General features: G+C 44.2%; 1 protein-coding gene and 1 long non-coding RNA gene across 4 annotated transcripts in view; both read left to right on the top strand.

The window, feature by feature from the left end:
• SEC14L1 (SEC14 like lipid binding 1) overlaps window positions 1–17,070 on the top strand; it is a 62,902-nt gene that overhangs the window by 12,675 nt on the left and 33,157 nt on the right. The window lies entirely within an intron of this gene.
• On the top strand, window positions 9,460–15,689 carry LOC116525595. Its single transcript, XR_004257741.1, has 3 exons — window positions 9,460–9,822; window positions 12,372–12,382; window positions 15,679–15,689. It is a non-coding gene; the product is annotated as an uncharacterized LOC116525595 (long non-coding RNA).

Below are 17,070 nucleotides of genomic sequence, written 5' to 3'. Positions count from 1 at the left end.
CCTTTCCCCTGAGCTGCTGCTTTTGATGTGTGGCCCTGCAGGTACTTTACCCTCAGAGCAGAAACCCACGCCTCCCTGGCAGCCTTCCCTCCTCACCCCCCCGTCTTGCTGGTGCACAGATGGGAGCTGGCAGAGATGTCTCCTGGATGGGCTCTCACTTTGCCCTTCTCTAGCCTTGGTGGCTCAGCCCTAGACCACTCCTCCCTACAACAGCCCCTGGACCCTGAGTCTGCCCCTCACCTTTCTGCTCTTCCTTGGGACTGCTGCCAGAGAGATCAGTACATTGTAAAGCTGACCGTGCCACCTGCAAGCCCCAAATAGTAAAGTGGTTGCACCTCATGTTTGTTTATTTCTTTAGAGGCAGAATCTTGCTCTGTTGCCCAGGCAGGAATGCAGTGGCGCAGTCTCAGCTCACCGGAGCCTCTGCCTCTCTCCTGCCTCAGCCTCCTGAGTAGCTGGGATTACAGGCGTGAGCCACTGTGCGCAGCCCATGCACCTTATCTTTAAGATGACGTTCCCAGCTTGAGCTTGGCTCCAAGCACCCTTTGTCACTGGCCTTATGTGTGTCCCTGCAGCCTCCTCTCCATGGCAAGGCCCCTCACATCCATTGCACAGTCTAATTATGTCGAATTTCTTGCTGTTTCCTAAGAATACCATTTTTTGTCATGGCCTTGGTGCCTTGACCACATACTTGCCTGGAATATCTTTCTTCTTCCTCACCTGACTCTAGCTGCTGCGTGCGGTTGCTTCTGGTGGAGGGCCCTCTCTGTGCGCTGTCAGCCCCTATAGGGCCCTGACACTCCACTGGCCTCTCTGTCTGTCTCTGTCACCCTCCCTGCAACTGCCAGTGTTCTCAGGGTGATGATCAAATCATCTTGCCCTCAAAAATAGACTTCTTGGCTGGGCGCAGGGGCTTACATTTGCAGTCCCAGCACTTTGAGAAGCTGGGATGAGAGGATCACTTGAGGTCAGGAGTTCAAGAGCAGCCTTGCCAACATGGTGAAACCCTATCTCTACTAAAAATACAAAAATTAGCTGGGCGTGGTGGTGTGTGCCTATAATCCTAGCTACTGGGAAGGCTGAGGCACGAGAATTGTTTGAACCCGGTGGCAGAGGTTACAGTGAGCCGGATCACACCACTGCACTCCAGCCTGGGCAACAGAGCAAGACTCTCTCTTAAAAAAAAATATTAGAGTGTAGATGAGTCACATCTACTCTGTGAGTGATTTTTTTTTTTTTTAAACTCCCATGACATAATGAAAAATTAGACAAACGGTCCCATGGAAACATATTCTTTTGGTCGGATGTATTTACTATTTATGGTTCAAAAGAATTCGATGCAAATCATGTTTTGTGAGTGAAATAGTTCAGTGAACTGAAGCTTATAATTCCTTTAGTTGCCTGAAAAGCGTGTCCTGGTATATGTATCACTTAGCATTTTGAGTTGCTTTTCTCCTGTAGTGGTGAATACAAAGTATATATAAATGCTGTTTCTTTGGTTCTCCTACAGAACATAAATTTATTTTAAGTAAAATTCTTGACTCTGGTAGAATGGTAATCTGATTTTCTTTTTAAGAGTTTTCCAAATTTAAAACCCAAGAGGTTGGTTGTTACATAACCCTTGTTTTCTTTTTCTTTCTTTTTTTTTTTTGACGGAGTTTAGCTCTTGTTACCCAGGCTGGAGTGCAATGGTGCGATCTCGGCTCACCGCGACCTCCGCCTCCTGGGTTCAGGCAATTCTCCTGCCTCAGCCTCCCGAGTAGCTGGGATTACAGGCATGCGCCACCATGCCCAGCTAATTTTTTGTAGTTCTAGTAGAGACGGGGTTTCACCATGTTGACCAGGATGGTCTCGATCTCTTGACCTCGTGATCCACCCGCCTCGGCCTCCCAAAGTGCTGGGATTACAGGCGTGAGCCACCACGCCCGGCCAACCCTTGTTTTCTTAATGAATAAGTTATTCTATAACATGAGGTAGGCCTAATCACAAAATATGTGTTTCTTTTCTTTTTCCTACTCCAATGCCTGTGTGTGTATTAAAAATCAAGGCCAGAACTAAAAGCTACAAGGTACATATTTTAAGAAGTAAATTGATTTAAGTGGTCATTGGTGTGTTGCAGGATTAATATTTAGAAAGCTCTTCTCCAAACACCTATTATCTTTATTTCAATTTTCTTCACACAAAGTTGGTTTAAAATGTAAATTCTAAGAGCTCCAAATTCTGATTCTTCACTGAGTCAATTTCTGGAGGTAGGTCCCACAGTCTGTGGCTTTGCAAGCCTTCCAGGTGATTCTTAACGCCTGTTCAGGCTGGAGAACCACTGGTGTGGATGCGCCTCATTTCATTTTATAGTAACTGGAATAGGAAGAAAGGAGGGTGGTTTCTGTTCTAACTTTTTTTTTTTTTTTTTTTTTTTTGAGGCAGAGTCTCGCTCTGCTGCCTAGGCCGGACTGCAGTGGCACTATCTGGATTCAAGCGATTCTCCTGCCTCAGCCTCCTGAGTAGTTGGGATTACAGGCACGTGCCACCATGCCTGGCTAATTTTTGTATTTTTAGTAAAGACCGGGTTTCACATGTTGGTCAGGCTGGTCCCAAACGCCTGACCTCGTGATCTGCCCGCCTCAGCCTCCCAAAGTGCTGGGATTTAAGGCGTGAGCCACCACGCCAGGCCATAACTTTTATTTAAAAGTTTTTCAAAGAAATGATTTTTTTCAACAGACTGTATAAATAGGCTCTTATTACATCATGTTTTCATCGAAAGATTTAACATATACTAAAAGGAGAAGGAGACTGTTTGCTTTATGTACTTCTCCAAATTGCTGTTCATGAGTTTATTTAGGGATACTCAGATTACATTAACAAACGTGTGCTTCTTTGAACTTGTCATTTGTGTGACTTCATTTGCTAATTTTCAGGTAGAACAGATTTATACTGTACATTGAAATTTTTTGTTGTGGTAAAATACATAAAGTAAAAGTTATCGTTGTAACCACGTTTTTTGGGGGGGCGGGGGGATGGAGTCTTCTCCATCACCAGGCTGGAATGCAATGGCACAATCTCAGCTCACTGCAACCTCTGCCTTCTAGGTTCAAGCAATTTTCCTGCCTCAGCCTCTCAAGTAGCTGGGATTACAGGCATGCGCCACCATGCCTGGCTAATTTTGGTGTTTTTTCTAGTAGAGATCACCATATTGACCAAGCTTGTCTCAAACTCCTGACCCTGTGATCCACCCGCCTTGGCCTCCCAAAGTGCTGGGATTCCAGGCTTGAGCCACCATGCCTGGCCTCTTGTCTTTTATATTTGACAGATGACAGATCCAAAAGACCAGTTCCTTGAGGAATTCAACCATTATTTTATTCCATCTGTTGAAAATACAGCTTTAATTTACATCTCATGATTGCCATTGCTGTTAATTTCTTAAGAAATAATTGCGTGTAAAAGCTGGTGTGGAATGATGAGCTGAGTGGTGACCCACTTAAATAGAAGAGTGAACTCTTGTGCTAAGGGAAGGGAGGTGGTAGAGAAGATGGAGAATTCTACAGTTGATCTTGCCCCTGTTAAGTGTTCAGGTCATATAGGATTACTCCTGGCTTCCTTTTCTTTGTTCTTCAGAGTGTGATTTAAATTGTGAGTCCCTCAAGGTCTGTGAAGTACAACCTGCACAATAGATATTTAATAAATAGTGATCAGTATTTTCCTGATGTATTAAACTCCCATTGGCAGCCTACTGACTCCGGAGTTTTTATTCTGGTTCATGAAACCAGGTAATATTTCCATAGCTCATTGCATTCTTTTATGTGGGCAAACACATGGCATCTTTAAAAGCTGACAGCTGCAATTCCCTAGAACACCAAATGCTTTTCTGGAGTCCACAAATCTGTCTTTTACACTCTGGAAAGTAAAACCATACTCTGCCAAGTCCAGCTGATTCTGAAGGGGAATATGCACACTGCTATTTTGTTGTCAGAGAGAGATTTATACTCAATTTGCTCTTTATTAGACCAAAAATTTAGGAATGGCTTTTGAAAATCATGGCATATTTTAGTTTCTGTTGGATGCTTTCAGCATCATGTGATTGCTTTAAACACAAAATTAAACTCATGAAAAGTAAAGAGAAGTAAAACCTTTCATAGCCCTGTAGACATTCTTATTTGCCTAGGGCTTATGTAATTGTGGCATATAAAGCATTTGACATTCAAGATTTATTGACGGAGAACAGATATCTTAAGTAGAAAGATCTGTTTAAAGATGTGTATACCTCCATTTTTTCTAACGAATGTCTTTAATTCTCTAAAAGGGATTGGTTATCTTTGTACTTTTGATAATCGAAAAACTGCATAGACGCATTGAGATCATCTGGATATCATGTTTACAGCTGAGCACTATGAGCACATGGTTGGCTTTTATTTTTGTGGACAACAAATAATACTATTTTAATGGTTGACAGTAAATACAAAAAGAATAGAGTTGAAATTAACATGTAAATGATGTGTTTGAGCCAACTATAGCCCAGGGTACGTACTTTGCAGATGGGGAGCTGTACAAATAAAGATTTAAATAGAGTGATGGGAGCAGTGAGTCATAAAACAGCTTCTGCCGAGTTTGAAAGAAGCTGTGCCCTGCTGTTCATTTCTATATTCATTTTGAAGGGGAAATTGTCTTCAACAAATTGTCATTTTCTCCATTAAATATATGTTGTTCACATTTTATAATTATGTGAGGCTTCTTGGGGTTTTTTTTTGGTTTTGTTTTGTTCTTTTTGAAACTAGTTTGTTTGCACCTATTTAGGTAATGTCATAATAAAAATAACTGGCCAGCCGAGGTAGCTCATGCCTGTAATCCCACGACTTTGGGCGGCTGAGGTGGCCAGATCACTTGCGGGTCAGGAATTTGAGACTGGCCCGGCCAACGTGGTGAAATGCTGTCTTTACTAAAATTACAAAAATTAGCTGGGCCTGGTGTCAACGCCTGTAATCCCAGCTACGTGGGAGACTGAGGGGAGAGAATCACTTGACCCCGGGGGGGGGGGTGAAAGGTTGCAGTGAGCTGAGATTGTGCCACTGCATTCCAGCCTGGGTGATAGAGCGAGATTCTGTCTCAAAAAAAAAAAAAAAAAGAAAAGAAAAAATTAAAATTAAAATAAGTAGTCAATAAACTGAGTTCTGCAAGGGAAAAAAAATAACTGGTCAACATTAAAGTTTCAAGGAAACATTTTTAAAAGGAGGGTTTGTACATCACTCAAGCTTCATAAGAGATTTCTTTGTCATAGAGATTTTGCTTTACTTTCATGAATCCAAATCAGCCAGGTCCTTAAAACGACCAGAGGTCATGGAGGAGAGGGAATAAACACGTTGTATTATCCTATCTCTGTGGTTTTTTTTTTTTTTTGGAAAACCAGAGGTTAAGGAGGGGAAGGGAATGAATAAACATCCTTGTATTATCCGTGTTATCCTATCTGTGTTTAACACGAGTGCCTGGTTGGCTCAACTATTGTTTTGTTTTGTTTTCTTTTGTTTTGTTTTTGAGACAGAGTCTCACTCTGTCACTGCAGTCTCCGCCTCTCAGGTTCAAGTTCTCCTGCCTCAGCCTCCTGAGTAGCTGAGATTACAGCAGCATGCTACCACGCCCAGCTAATTTTTGTATTTTTGGTAGAGGTGGGGTTTGACCGTATTGGCCAGATGGTCTTGATCACTTGACCTTGTGATCCCCCGGCCACAGCCTCCCAAAGTGCTGGGATTATAGGCGTGAGCCACCGTGCCGGCCGGCCTTTTTTTTTTTTTTTTTTTTAATTTTTGTGTATTGAGGACTGACTTTCAGTAGATGACCTCGAGGGAGTTGCTCTGCTGTGTATGAAATCTCCACTCAGAAGCAGGTCGTCTACGAATGGTTTAGAGCCAGGTTCCACACTAACGTGTATTACCTGACAGGCAAGCGGATAACTGCCTTTCCCAGGACGAGGGGCTCTCCACACCGGACCCCGGTCCTGGCTTGCATCAGGCGGAGGGGACTGGCTGTCTGAGGCCAGCTGAGGCTCCATGGGCACTGCCGCATCTGTCCCTCTGGGCGGGATTGAGATTTAAAGGGGCTCAGTCATAATCCCACAGATGGTAGCGTTGCCCCATTGGCCCCTTATTGTGGCTCAAGTATTTTAAAATACAGCCACCCCTTCAGTGCAAGGAATCAAATTAGTACTGATTTGACAGTCATTTTAATTGAAGTTGATACTGACTGGCAAGGCTGAGATGAGAATGGAAAATAGGAATGACAGTGTCTTCAGTTTCTTCTGGGTGTAATTTAGAGCTATGGAAGTTAACATGTTGTATGTTTTGACTGCATTATTACCATACGGTAGATAGGTTATAAAATAGGTTGTGGATTCTCATGGTCATGTTTTCCTTTTCATGAAGGACATTTTAGAGTGCTTTGTAGGTGATGTTAGGATCCTCACATAAAAGTATATCATGTTTTTAATTTTAAAACACTTAAAGCTATTTAGTTTGAAAATATTGGCCGTGTGCCAGGGGGACAGGGGGGTTCTATATGCCATCTGCTGATAGGACATGATGCTCCAGCAGCTTCTGCCCCCTGGGCTCTTGTTATTTCCTGGAGGGGGTTGACGTAGCTCCTGCCACTGTGCCTGGTCTGGAGCTTGCAATGGCAACTGAGCCCCTTGGGTTCTGCTCTCAGTGAGTATACAGTCTGTGAAAATCGATGATATGAGTTGGACTTACCTTGTTACACCCAACTAAACTAGAGTTGAGAGACCAGGGGAGAAGAAAAACTGGGGCACAGAGTGTCTGCCCAGGGATTATCCTGAAGGCCAGCTGCCAAAGTGACCTGCTGTAACTTTAAGACCAGTGTTACCTTCTTGCTGCTGAAATGAACTGCTGTGACTCTAAGACTGGTGTTTCTCAGCACTGTCACTCGCTCATCAGCCAGAATTTACCAGCTCCCAGAAACTTCACTGTAGTACCAACGAGGTTTCAAAACAATAGTTACCTTTGTTTTCTCCCTTCTCTGCTCTGCTCTTCCTTCTTTTCCTCCTCCCCCCCACCTTTGGTTTTATACTTTGGCTATGAAGGTCAGTTTCCAGAGCTAAACTTGTTCTTAGCAAGCAGTATTTTTAGGTTCATTCAGAAAGCCTCTTAGACCTTTCTGAGCCTATTCACTTGCAGAGAGTAGACACTAACCAGGTTCTTCATATGCATTCACATGTGGTATCCAGTCTTCATATGCTGTCTACTTTCTTTAAGATAAAGGAGCAGCTCGCAGCAGGGCCACGTAGACGAGGGACATTTCTCTTTCTAATAAAACCGCCAACCTTCTGTTTGTTCTTCAAACATACTGAAGAGCACTCTGGTCTTCCTGTACATCTCAAATTGCAGTTCTCTTTTCCCAAATGAAACTGTTGTAGGGATTCATCTCTGTATTTTTATTTGACCTTGACAAGCCCAGGGTGTAGATGACATTGCTTGGCCCGGAGAGGAGCCTGGGCTCCTGAGTGGCAGCCAGAGATCCTGCCAGTGAACCACGGTTTGCAGAACACTTAAAGAACATATAAAAGGTCTAAGAACAACATTTAGAGAGTGCTTGTGCGGCAATGTCTCATTTATTGCTCACACTTACTTTGTAGATAGGCTCTTTTATTCCACTTTACAAGTGAGGAAGCAGATTGAAATTGGTTACCAAGTGACTGCCCTGACCTGGCTGCCTCACCTGCTGACAGCGATGTGAGCTGACCCGAGGTGGGGCCCCGAGCTGGCAGAGCACCTGTGCCCACCTGGAGACCATCAGCCCACAGCGCTCAGGCACTTGGCTTTCCTAATTCCCCGAGGGGCCAGTTGCAGTCTTTGCTTTAAAACATCTCCTTGGGAGTCACTCTGAACCAATTCTGGTTTGAGGGGGACTGCCGATTTAGTCAAAGTCAATTTTTTGAAAAACTCTGGCTGGGCGCAGTGGCTCACGCGCATAATCCCAGCACTTTGGAAGGCCAAGATGGGCGGATCATGTGAGGTCAGGAGTTCGAAACCAGCCTGACCAACATGGTAAAACCCTGTCTCTACTAAAAAAAAATACAAAAATTAGCCTGGCATGGTGTCACACTCCTGTAATCCCAGCTACTCAGCAGGCTGAGGCAGGAGAATCACTTGAACCTGGGAGGTGGAGGTTACAGTGAGCTGAGATCGTGCCACTGCACTCCAGCCTGCGCAACAGAGTGAGACTCTGTCTCAAAAAGAATAAGTAAATATCAGAAGCCTCCCCATTTCCCACCACCTTTTCCCCTTTCCCTCTGTCTGGTCTGAGCCGGCCTCCTGCTGTGACCCTTTTCCCAGCGCTCCACCCTTGTGGGTCGCTTGCTTTCTGTTTGCTTGGATAGGAGGCCTTTGCTTCTGGGTTGTCCAGCTGGGATTCAAATCAAGGTCCATTGACACAGGAGCCCAGGTTCTCATTTGCTCTGCCATATGCCTCCCCGCTTTGTGTCTTAGTCCTAGAATGCCAGTGCTGGAAGAGTGGAGGGAAAGGACGCTTGGCCAGCTGAGTCGCAGACCTGATGATTGGGTGGGCGAGGGTGAGGGTGGTGGTGGTGGGGGAGTGGGAGGAAGTTGCTAGGAAAGCTGAGTTTAAAATAGCTCCAGGCTGTAGATACTGGTGCAGTGTGGAGTCTGGTGCCGCAGAGAAGGCTTTTGTCCAGAGAACAGATGACCTCCCAGAACTGTGGGAACAACACTCTCTTGTTTACATTTATTCAGGCCACAATGGAGCTGAGCATTTGCTTCCTGACGTGAATTCTTTCTCTTCCAGGTAGATCGTGTTTCTTTATTCTGTGGAAAACGTTAATGCCATTAGACGCCAGATTCAGTGCAACCTGTAACTGGAAGCCTGTGGCAGAGAGCATCTTGTTACTCAGTAGCCCCTCTCCCCATATATTTGGTTAAAGTTCTCTTTCCACCTGACCGATGTTTATCTTCAGGGCCATATTTTCTCCTCCTATCAATTGCATATGATATATGTAGCTAATCAATGAGTTAGGTAATCAAATCCATATATTTCCTATATTCCTTGAACCCCTAATACCTGAGACGGGTCTTAGTTAATTTAGAAAGTTTATTTTGCCAGGGTTGAGGACGTGTGCCTGTGACACAGCCCCCTGAGGTCCTCCTGCGGTCCACTGGCAGGACCCCAGGCTCTAATTGCTCTGCCATGTGCCTCCCTGGTTTGTGTCCTTCTGAGGTCCTGACAGTATGTGCCGAAGGTGGGCGCGCCCAGCTTGGATTTATATATTTTAGGGAGACATGATACATCAGTCAGTATGTAAGATGAACGCTGGTTCGCGCAGAAAGGCGGGACAACTCAGGCAGGGCGGAGGCTTCCAGGTCACAGGTATGGGAGAGACAGACGTGGCATTCTTTTGAGTTTCTGATTAGACTTTCCAAAGGAGGCAATCAGAAGCATTTTTCTCAGTGAGCAGAGGGATGACTTTGAGTGGAATGGAGGCAGGTTTGCCTCCCAGCTTGACTTTTCTCTTTAACTTACTGATTTTGGGGCCCCAAGATTTATTTTCCTTTCACAATTCATATGATAAACGGAGTGTTTTATTCTCAGGGCCTAAACTGAAGCGTGATCGTTTTTCTGCTATTATCTTCCTTTGGCCTTTTCTTTTCTCTGTAGAAGGAAGGAGACTTATATGCTCTTATTTATACCTAGTTCCTTTTTTTAGTTGGCTAATTACATACTTAAAATAACTGGTTTCTAACAAAGTCTCGTGAGATTTACATCTTGTGTTTTTAGGGTCATGAGTGAGATAATTGTCTTAGTTTGGCAGTGTCACGATCACTACAATCTCCGCCTCCCAGGTTGAAGTGATTCTCCTGCCTCAGCCACCTGAGTAGCTGGGATTACAAGCGCACAGCACCACACCCAACTAATTTTTGTATTTTTAGCAGAGAAGGGGTTTCACCATGTTGGCCAGGCTGGTGTCAAACTCCTGGCCTCAAGTGATCCACCCACCTTGACATCCCGAAATGCTAGAATTACAGGCGTGAGTTATTGCACCTGGCCAGTTTTCTTATAGCATGAGCACAATTGGTTTTTACCTTTGGCCAATGTGTTATTTGATTGCTTTTATTTCTTTTGTTCATATCTAATAGAGTTTATTTTTTAGAGCAATTACAGGTTTACAGAAAATTGAGCAGCTAGTACAGAGAATTTCCATATACCTTCTCCTTCCACCTTACAGATTTCTCTGCTATTAACATCTTGTGTGGTATTGGTGCAGGATTTTTGGCTCCATAGCTCAGCTAGGTCTAGGCTCTTGTCTCATCACCAGGAAGAAGTAGGCATGTGGACACTCAAAGAGTGAGCAAGGTGGGAAGTTTTATTGAATGATGAAACAGTTTTTAGTGGGGAGGGGACATGGGGGTGGTCCCCCTACGCAAAGGCAAGAGAGTTCCTGGGATGGAATGAGCCCAGGGCTTTTTATGGGCTCAGAAGAGGGAGTGTGTGCTGATTGCTTTGTGTATGTGCAAAAAAGGTTAAAGAGAAGACACCACTCAGAGGTGGGCATGATAGTGTAGAAAACCAGTTAGGAGCTTGGGTGCGGTGGCTCATGTCTGTAATCCCAGTACTTTGGGAGCCTGGGGCAGGTGGATCACCTAAGGTTAGGGGTTTGAGACCAGCTGACCAACATAGTGAAACTCTCTCTCTACTAAAAATACAAAAATTAGTTGGGTATGGTGGTGCGCGCTTGTAGTCCCAGCTACTCAGGAGGCTGAGGCAGGAGAATCGCCTGAACCCGGGAGGTGGAGGTTGCAGTGAGCTGAGATTGTGCTATTGTACTGCAGCCTGGGCAGCAGGAGCGAAACTCTGTCCCAGGGTTTGGGGGAGAAAGAAAATCAATTACGAAAAGGTAGGTACATTTAAAATAGGTGAAGGATGGAAATCAATCAGAGGAAAGTGAACCGAATAGGAAGGTGGGTTCTCAATCCTGTCCAAGGATTTACCCAGGACTGTCTCTGGCTTGAAGATTGGATTTCACCAGGGACCTTGCCCCTATCTGCCTAGGCATTTGTCTGCCTCCTGCCTTGATCAGTATGTTTGTTAAAATTGACGAACTAATATTGATAACATTTTTTTCCCCACAGGATGTCTCTTAAACAATAGTTAATGTTTTTTTGTTGTTGTTGTTTTTTGTCTTGAAACAGAGTCTCGCTCTCTCGCCCAAGCTGGAGTGCAGTGTTGTGACCTTGGCTCACTGCAACCTCCACCTCCCGCATTCAAGCGATTCTCCTGCCTCAGCCTCCTGTGTAGCTGAGATTACAGGCGCACACCACCGTACCTGGCTAATTTTTGTATTTTTAGTAGAGACAGGGTTTTTTTCCTGTTTGTCAGGCTGGTCTTGAACTCTTGACCTCATGTGATCCACCCACCTCGGCTCCCAAAGTGCTGGGATTACAGGCCTAAGCCACTTCGCCTGGCCACTTCTGGTTATTTTAAAGTGAAGCAAAGACATTTTTTCTTCAACTTAAGTTTATTATTTTTTCAAATGATTACTAAGTTATTAGGACATAAATGCTTTCTAAATTGTTTAGACCTAATAACTTAATAAATGGTAAAATTTTTTGGCCTTGAGGTACCATAAAAGTTACTGAGACATCAAGGGAACACATGTGACAGCACTGAAGGACAGATGTACCCAGATGAGTCGGTCAGGAATGTCTGAGTTGATTATCTTCAGGACAGTGAGCAAACTGAAAACACAGAGCCCCCAGGCTAATGTCTGAGATGTCCATCTTGAGATCTTTCAGAAATGTAACAGACAATAGAACTATAATGGGCCTTATTTTTCTAATTTAAATTAAAATACAAAAGATGTAATTAGGCATACTAGATTATACTTTGAATTTTATTTGAAAGCTCAGTGTCTCTTATGCCAGTGTATTAAATAGTGTTAACAGAAGTTTCCTGGTGGTCTTGCCTGGAAATTGTTGAAGAAGAATACACTAAAAGTATTTTAAGAGAAAGTATTCCAGAAGACCTTGTTAAACCAGTTTTAACTATGGTTAGTGGCGTATATGTTATATGTTAGTTTCAGCAGGGAGAGAAGGAATAGTGTTTGTCTTTAACTAGAACAGTCTGAAATTGTCCTTCTATTAAAACATTGTATCTAAAGCTAGGTCTGAATAGTAGTCTTGCTTTAGCCAAATGTAGACATGCTAATGTTTTAGTAGATGATTATTTTTCTGTTGAGCATAATTCTTTGTTTTGTGCTTATAGCAGTGGTTTGAAACTTCGAAGCTATAATCCTCTGCCGGATACTGTGGAGTATTGACATATGCCTGGTCTTTTGTATGGACCAGGAACAATTTTGACAGGACACATGGCTGTCATATGAACAGTATAAAATCACAACCACTGTTGTTGGGGGACGGAGTTGGGGGTGTCGCAGAACTGTCAGATTAGGTTTGTGGGAATGTCCTAGTTCTTTGCTGAGATTCGCTTGCCTGCTCCTTTGTACCCGTGGCTTTTCCCCTTTGTTACCTGTTTTTTTGCGGGCAGTGTTCATGTAGTAGCCCTTGTTTCTAGGACCCAAAGGTTTAGGGAAATTTATGGCAGAAAACCTTAAAGCGGATGGAGCTGTATTTAGTAGCAGCTTCTCTTGCTCTTGAGGAGGAGCCAGTCGTCAGTAATTTTGGTTCAGAGCACTTCCATCCCACCTGCCACTCAGATCTGCAAGAACACAGCCTTCCAGAATAGAGTTAAACACAGTGTGGGCGTCACTAACTTGAATTATTTTAAGAGGTCAGAAAAAAACCCTACTACTGTGTGTTTTTTAACACTATTTAAAAATATCATGGTGTGGATAAATCAGATGAGTGACCTCTCTGTGGAATTAAAACTTTTTACATGTGAAGTTTTTGATTTTATGGGTAATTTTTCCCATGTCTTTTAGGATTGTGTCCCTGTTGCCTGCTAATAAAGTCATGTGAAGGTCCATTAAAGCAGTGGTCCCCAACCTGTTTGGCCCCAGAGACTGGTTTTGAGGAAGACAGTTTTTCCACCTATTGTGGAGTGGGTGGAGGGGATGCCTTCGGGTGAAACTCTTCTACCTCAGGTCACCAGGCATTAGATTCTCTTCCGGAGCCTGCAGCCTAGATCCCTCATACGTTCAGTTCATGGTAGGGCTCTCGCTCCTATGAGAGTCTGCTGCTTCTGTTGACCTGACAGGAGGTGGCACTCGGGCAGGAACACTGGCTCGCCTGCTGTGTGGCCCGGTTCCCAACAGCCCCTGGACCAGCAGGAGTTGCGGACCCCTGTGTGTTAAGTGAAGGTAGTACAGGTGAAGCTCAGTGTAGGCTGGAGGCTGGAACACACGGGTAGTCAATGGCTGTAGTGACCTTTCCTTGAGACAGACCCAGCAGCCCAGGTGGCATACCTTGAACTGTGCTGTTTCCTAAGAGAAAACGTGGATTTTTAAAGAGATTTTGAAATTTCTTTCTCCTGTCCTCTAGCAAAAATACATCATGCCCGGAACTCTTGGAGCAAAGGAGTGGGTGGACAAATGGAAGAAGCCCCGCGGGTTGATGCAGAATATCTCACAGCCCTCCCGGCCTCCGCCCATCCCTGTCTGTTGTGTAGTATGTGTTGAGATGGCTGCTTGATCAAAAGTAAACATAGCTGCTTTATACCATTGCGTGGTAAACTGTGAGGGCAGGCGTTGAGAGAGGGGTGGTAAAAAGAACCGATTCCTGGTCAAAAATGCTAAAGTACTTGGAAGTGCAAATGTTTTGGTGCATGGTATATGAGCAACATGTTTACCGTCTGTTCTTTCAGCTGTAATTGATGCCGTCTATGATACTCATCAGAATCATACGTTAAGGAGAAGGCCCCAGAAAAGAAACCCAACCTTTTATTGGGCTACTTCACACCTATCATGATGCTTTTTCCTTAGATTTTATAACATGTTAGGTTGAACTTACTTTTCCATATTAAATGTTAGCTTGGGAGCAAGTGTATCATCAGAACCATGGAACTTGAGGCTTTCTTTTTTTTTGAAATGGAGCTTTGCTCTTGTCGCCCAGGCTGGAGTGCAGTGGCGCGATCTCAGCTCACTGCAACCTCTGCCTTCTGAGTTCAAGCGATTCTCCTGCCTCAGTCTCCTGAGTAGCTGGGATTATAGATGCCCACCACCACCCCTGGCTAATTTTTGTACTTTTAGTAGAGACGGGGTTTTGCCATGTTGGCCAGGCTGGTCTTGAACTCCTGGCTTCAGGTGATTTACCCACCTCAGCCTCCCAAAGTGCTGGGATTACAGGCATGAGCCACTGCACCCAGCTGGAATTTGAGGTTTTTAAAGATGAAATTCATAATTTAAGCTTTATATGTATTTGATCGTAGAATAAATGGCTTGGAGGATGTCAAATTTTTACACATTTGTTTTTAGTTTTTTATTTTATTTTATTATTTTTGAGATGGAGTCTCACTCTGTCGCTCAGGCTGGAGTGTAGTGGTGTGATCTTGGCTCACTGCAGCCTCCGCCTCCTGGGTTCAAGCAGTTTTCCTGCCTTAACCTCCTGAGTAGCCAGTATTACAGATGCCCACCACCACACCTGGCTTATTTTTGTATTTTTAGTAGAGATGTTGGCCAGGCTGGTGTCTAACTCCTGACCTCAGGTGATCTGCCTGCCTTGGCCTCTCAAAGTGGTGGGATTACGGGCGTGAGCCACCGCACCTGGCCTGTTTTTAATTTTAATATAGCCATTGTATTTTTTCTTTCGTTCTTTTTTTTTTTTTTTTTTTTTTTTTTCCGAGATAAGGTCTGGCTCTGTCACCCAGGCGGGAGTGCAGTGACATGATCACGGCTCACTGTGACCTCCGTCTCCTAGGCTCCTGCAGTCCTCCCACCTCAGCGTTATTTTCTGGTTTGATCTAAGTGCAGATTAGCAGCCTGCTGTTGTGACTTGATGTGTTTGTCTCACTAAAGACTGTACCTGAGGCAGATGACTTTGGTTTAGATGTGGGACTTCTTTCCTGATATAACGTGCACGCCATGTACCGTTGTGTGTTTGCCAGAAGCGGTCTTCAATACTAGCTGCGGATGCTCTGGGCTGTCAGTAAGTATTTGGACAATTGAATGGATGTGCTGTAACTACTGGGATCCCGACTTTTCTTTGAAAGGGCTCAAGTTTTTATGAATTTTAGTTTTTATAACTGCCTTATTAGGTACGAACACATATTCACAGATAGCATGCAATTTGAAACCTGGGTTTACCAGCAGACTAAGTGGAAATCGTTTCTCTTGGTATCCTTCCAGTGAGGAAACGGGTGGGAAAAGGAGCCTGCAGAGGACTGGATTGTGATTAAATGTAGTCTTCCTGGGTCCTTGTCACTCTTACGGTCTAGAATTAGCTTAGATGTGTATTCGCTTGGAGTGTCAGCAGCAGACTGGCGCTTGAAGCTGTTCATGGACGTTCTGTAAGTGGGTCTGAGAGGCTTCTCTGGAGTCGGCCCATCCCTGGCTCACTCTTGCTGATGCTCTCCCTGCCAAGAATGTGCTCCTCTCTCTCAGGGTTTCTCTTCAGAGCCCTGTGCAGACATCACCTCCCCAGCAAAGTCTTCGTTAACCATCCCAGCCTGAAGTGGTTTCCCCCTGAATAGCTTAGAGCTTTTTTGTTAGTACAGTTCATTTGGTGTTAATCGCCTCCTTTCTCAGTCTTCTTTTCTCTTGTTGTATATAGTTATATAACAGTATAGTTGTATAGGTTTGTTTGTGTGCCTTTGTTTTTGAGACAGCTTCACTCTTGTCACCCAGGCTGGAATGCAGTGGCGCAATCTCAGCTCACTGCAACCTGTGCCTCCTGGATTCAAGTGATTCTCCAGCCTTGCCTCCTGAGTAGCTGGGATTATAGGCGCATACCACCAAGTCCAGCTAATTTTGTATTTTTAGTAGAGATGGGGGGTCTCACCATATTGGCCAGGCTGGTCTCGAACGCCTGACCTCAGATGAAATGACCCATCCACCGCAGCCTCCCAAAGTGCTGGGATTATAGACGTGAACCACCCTGCTCAGCTAGTTATGAGTTTTTATGTCTTGCCTCTCTAAACAGCCATGTTCCTGCGCCTTCCACTTTTATATTCCTTAGAATCCTTAGTATAGGGCCTACGTGTGGTAGGCCCTCTGTAAACAGCTGTTACTTTGATAGTGCAGAGGGACTTGACCACCCCGCCCTCCCTTCCCTCCCTTCCCTCCTTCCCTCCTTTCCTTTCCTTTTCTCTCCTTTCCTTTCCTTTTTTCTTTTTTTCTTTTCTTCTTTCTTTGCCTACAGAGTTGGACACATTTTCTTGATAAGTTGAATACTTGTTTGTTTGAGCACTGGCAGCTTGTAAGAGAGACTTAGGCCACATTAGTTGTTTTACTTACTGGCTCTTTCCGGGGTAAAACCAGCTCTGTGTATAAATGAGTTTGAGGGTCATGTCTGATGCCGTAGAATACCCCAGTTGTTGCATGGAAAACAGCTGGCTTGGTGTGTTGGCTAAATTGGGTGTGAACGTAGTTCACCTTAAAGGTAGGCTCTTTAGATCGAATTTCTTTCAAATGTCTTTTTCTGGCAGAGTGCAGCATTCAGCTCATTAATTCTCAAGTTGAAATGTCTTCACAAAAATATGGCTTTCTTTAGCACAGTACTAGCTTTTAATATGTCAAAACTGCATTCAAAGGTTGGTTAAAAACTGAAAGTGCTGTTGCCAGCCTTCCAAATTGCAGGCTCAGAAATCCCTTTTGAAAGAGGAAGAGTGGGTGTAGGAGGGTGGGAGGAAGCAGTTACTCAGGAGCAGCTTCCTCCCAGGGTCACGTTGATGAGGGCTTAGTTTTGTTTTTATTATTGAAACAATTGCTAGGTAAAAATGAGTGAGCAAATAATTACAGTAGTTACTTGTCTTACAGAAGTAATTTTTTCTTTAAAAAGGATACAACAAAGAACATTTCTCCCTCTCTGAAGAAATTACTTCTGGGAGAGTTCATTTTGTTCGGCCTTTCATGATTGTGTGTCTGGTAAAAGTTGGGCGGTATTAGAC

The sequence above is a fragment of the Sapajus apella genome, unplaced genomic scaffold (assembly GCF_009761245.1).
Source record: "Sapajus apella isolate SASKATOON/1434 unplaced genomic scaffold, GSC_monkey_1.0 scaffold48, whole genome shotgun sequence".
Taxonomy (NCBI): Eukaryota; Metazoa; Chordata; class Mammalia; order Primates; family Cebidae; genus Sapajus; species Sapajus apella.
This window is presented reverse-complemented; position numbering and strand designations above follow the sequence as displayed.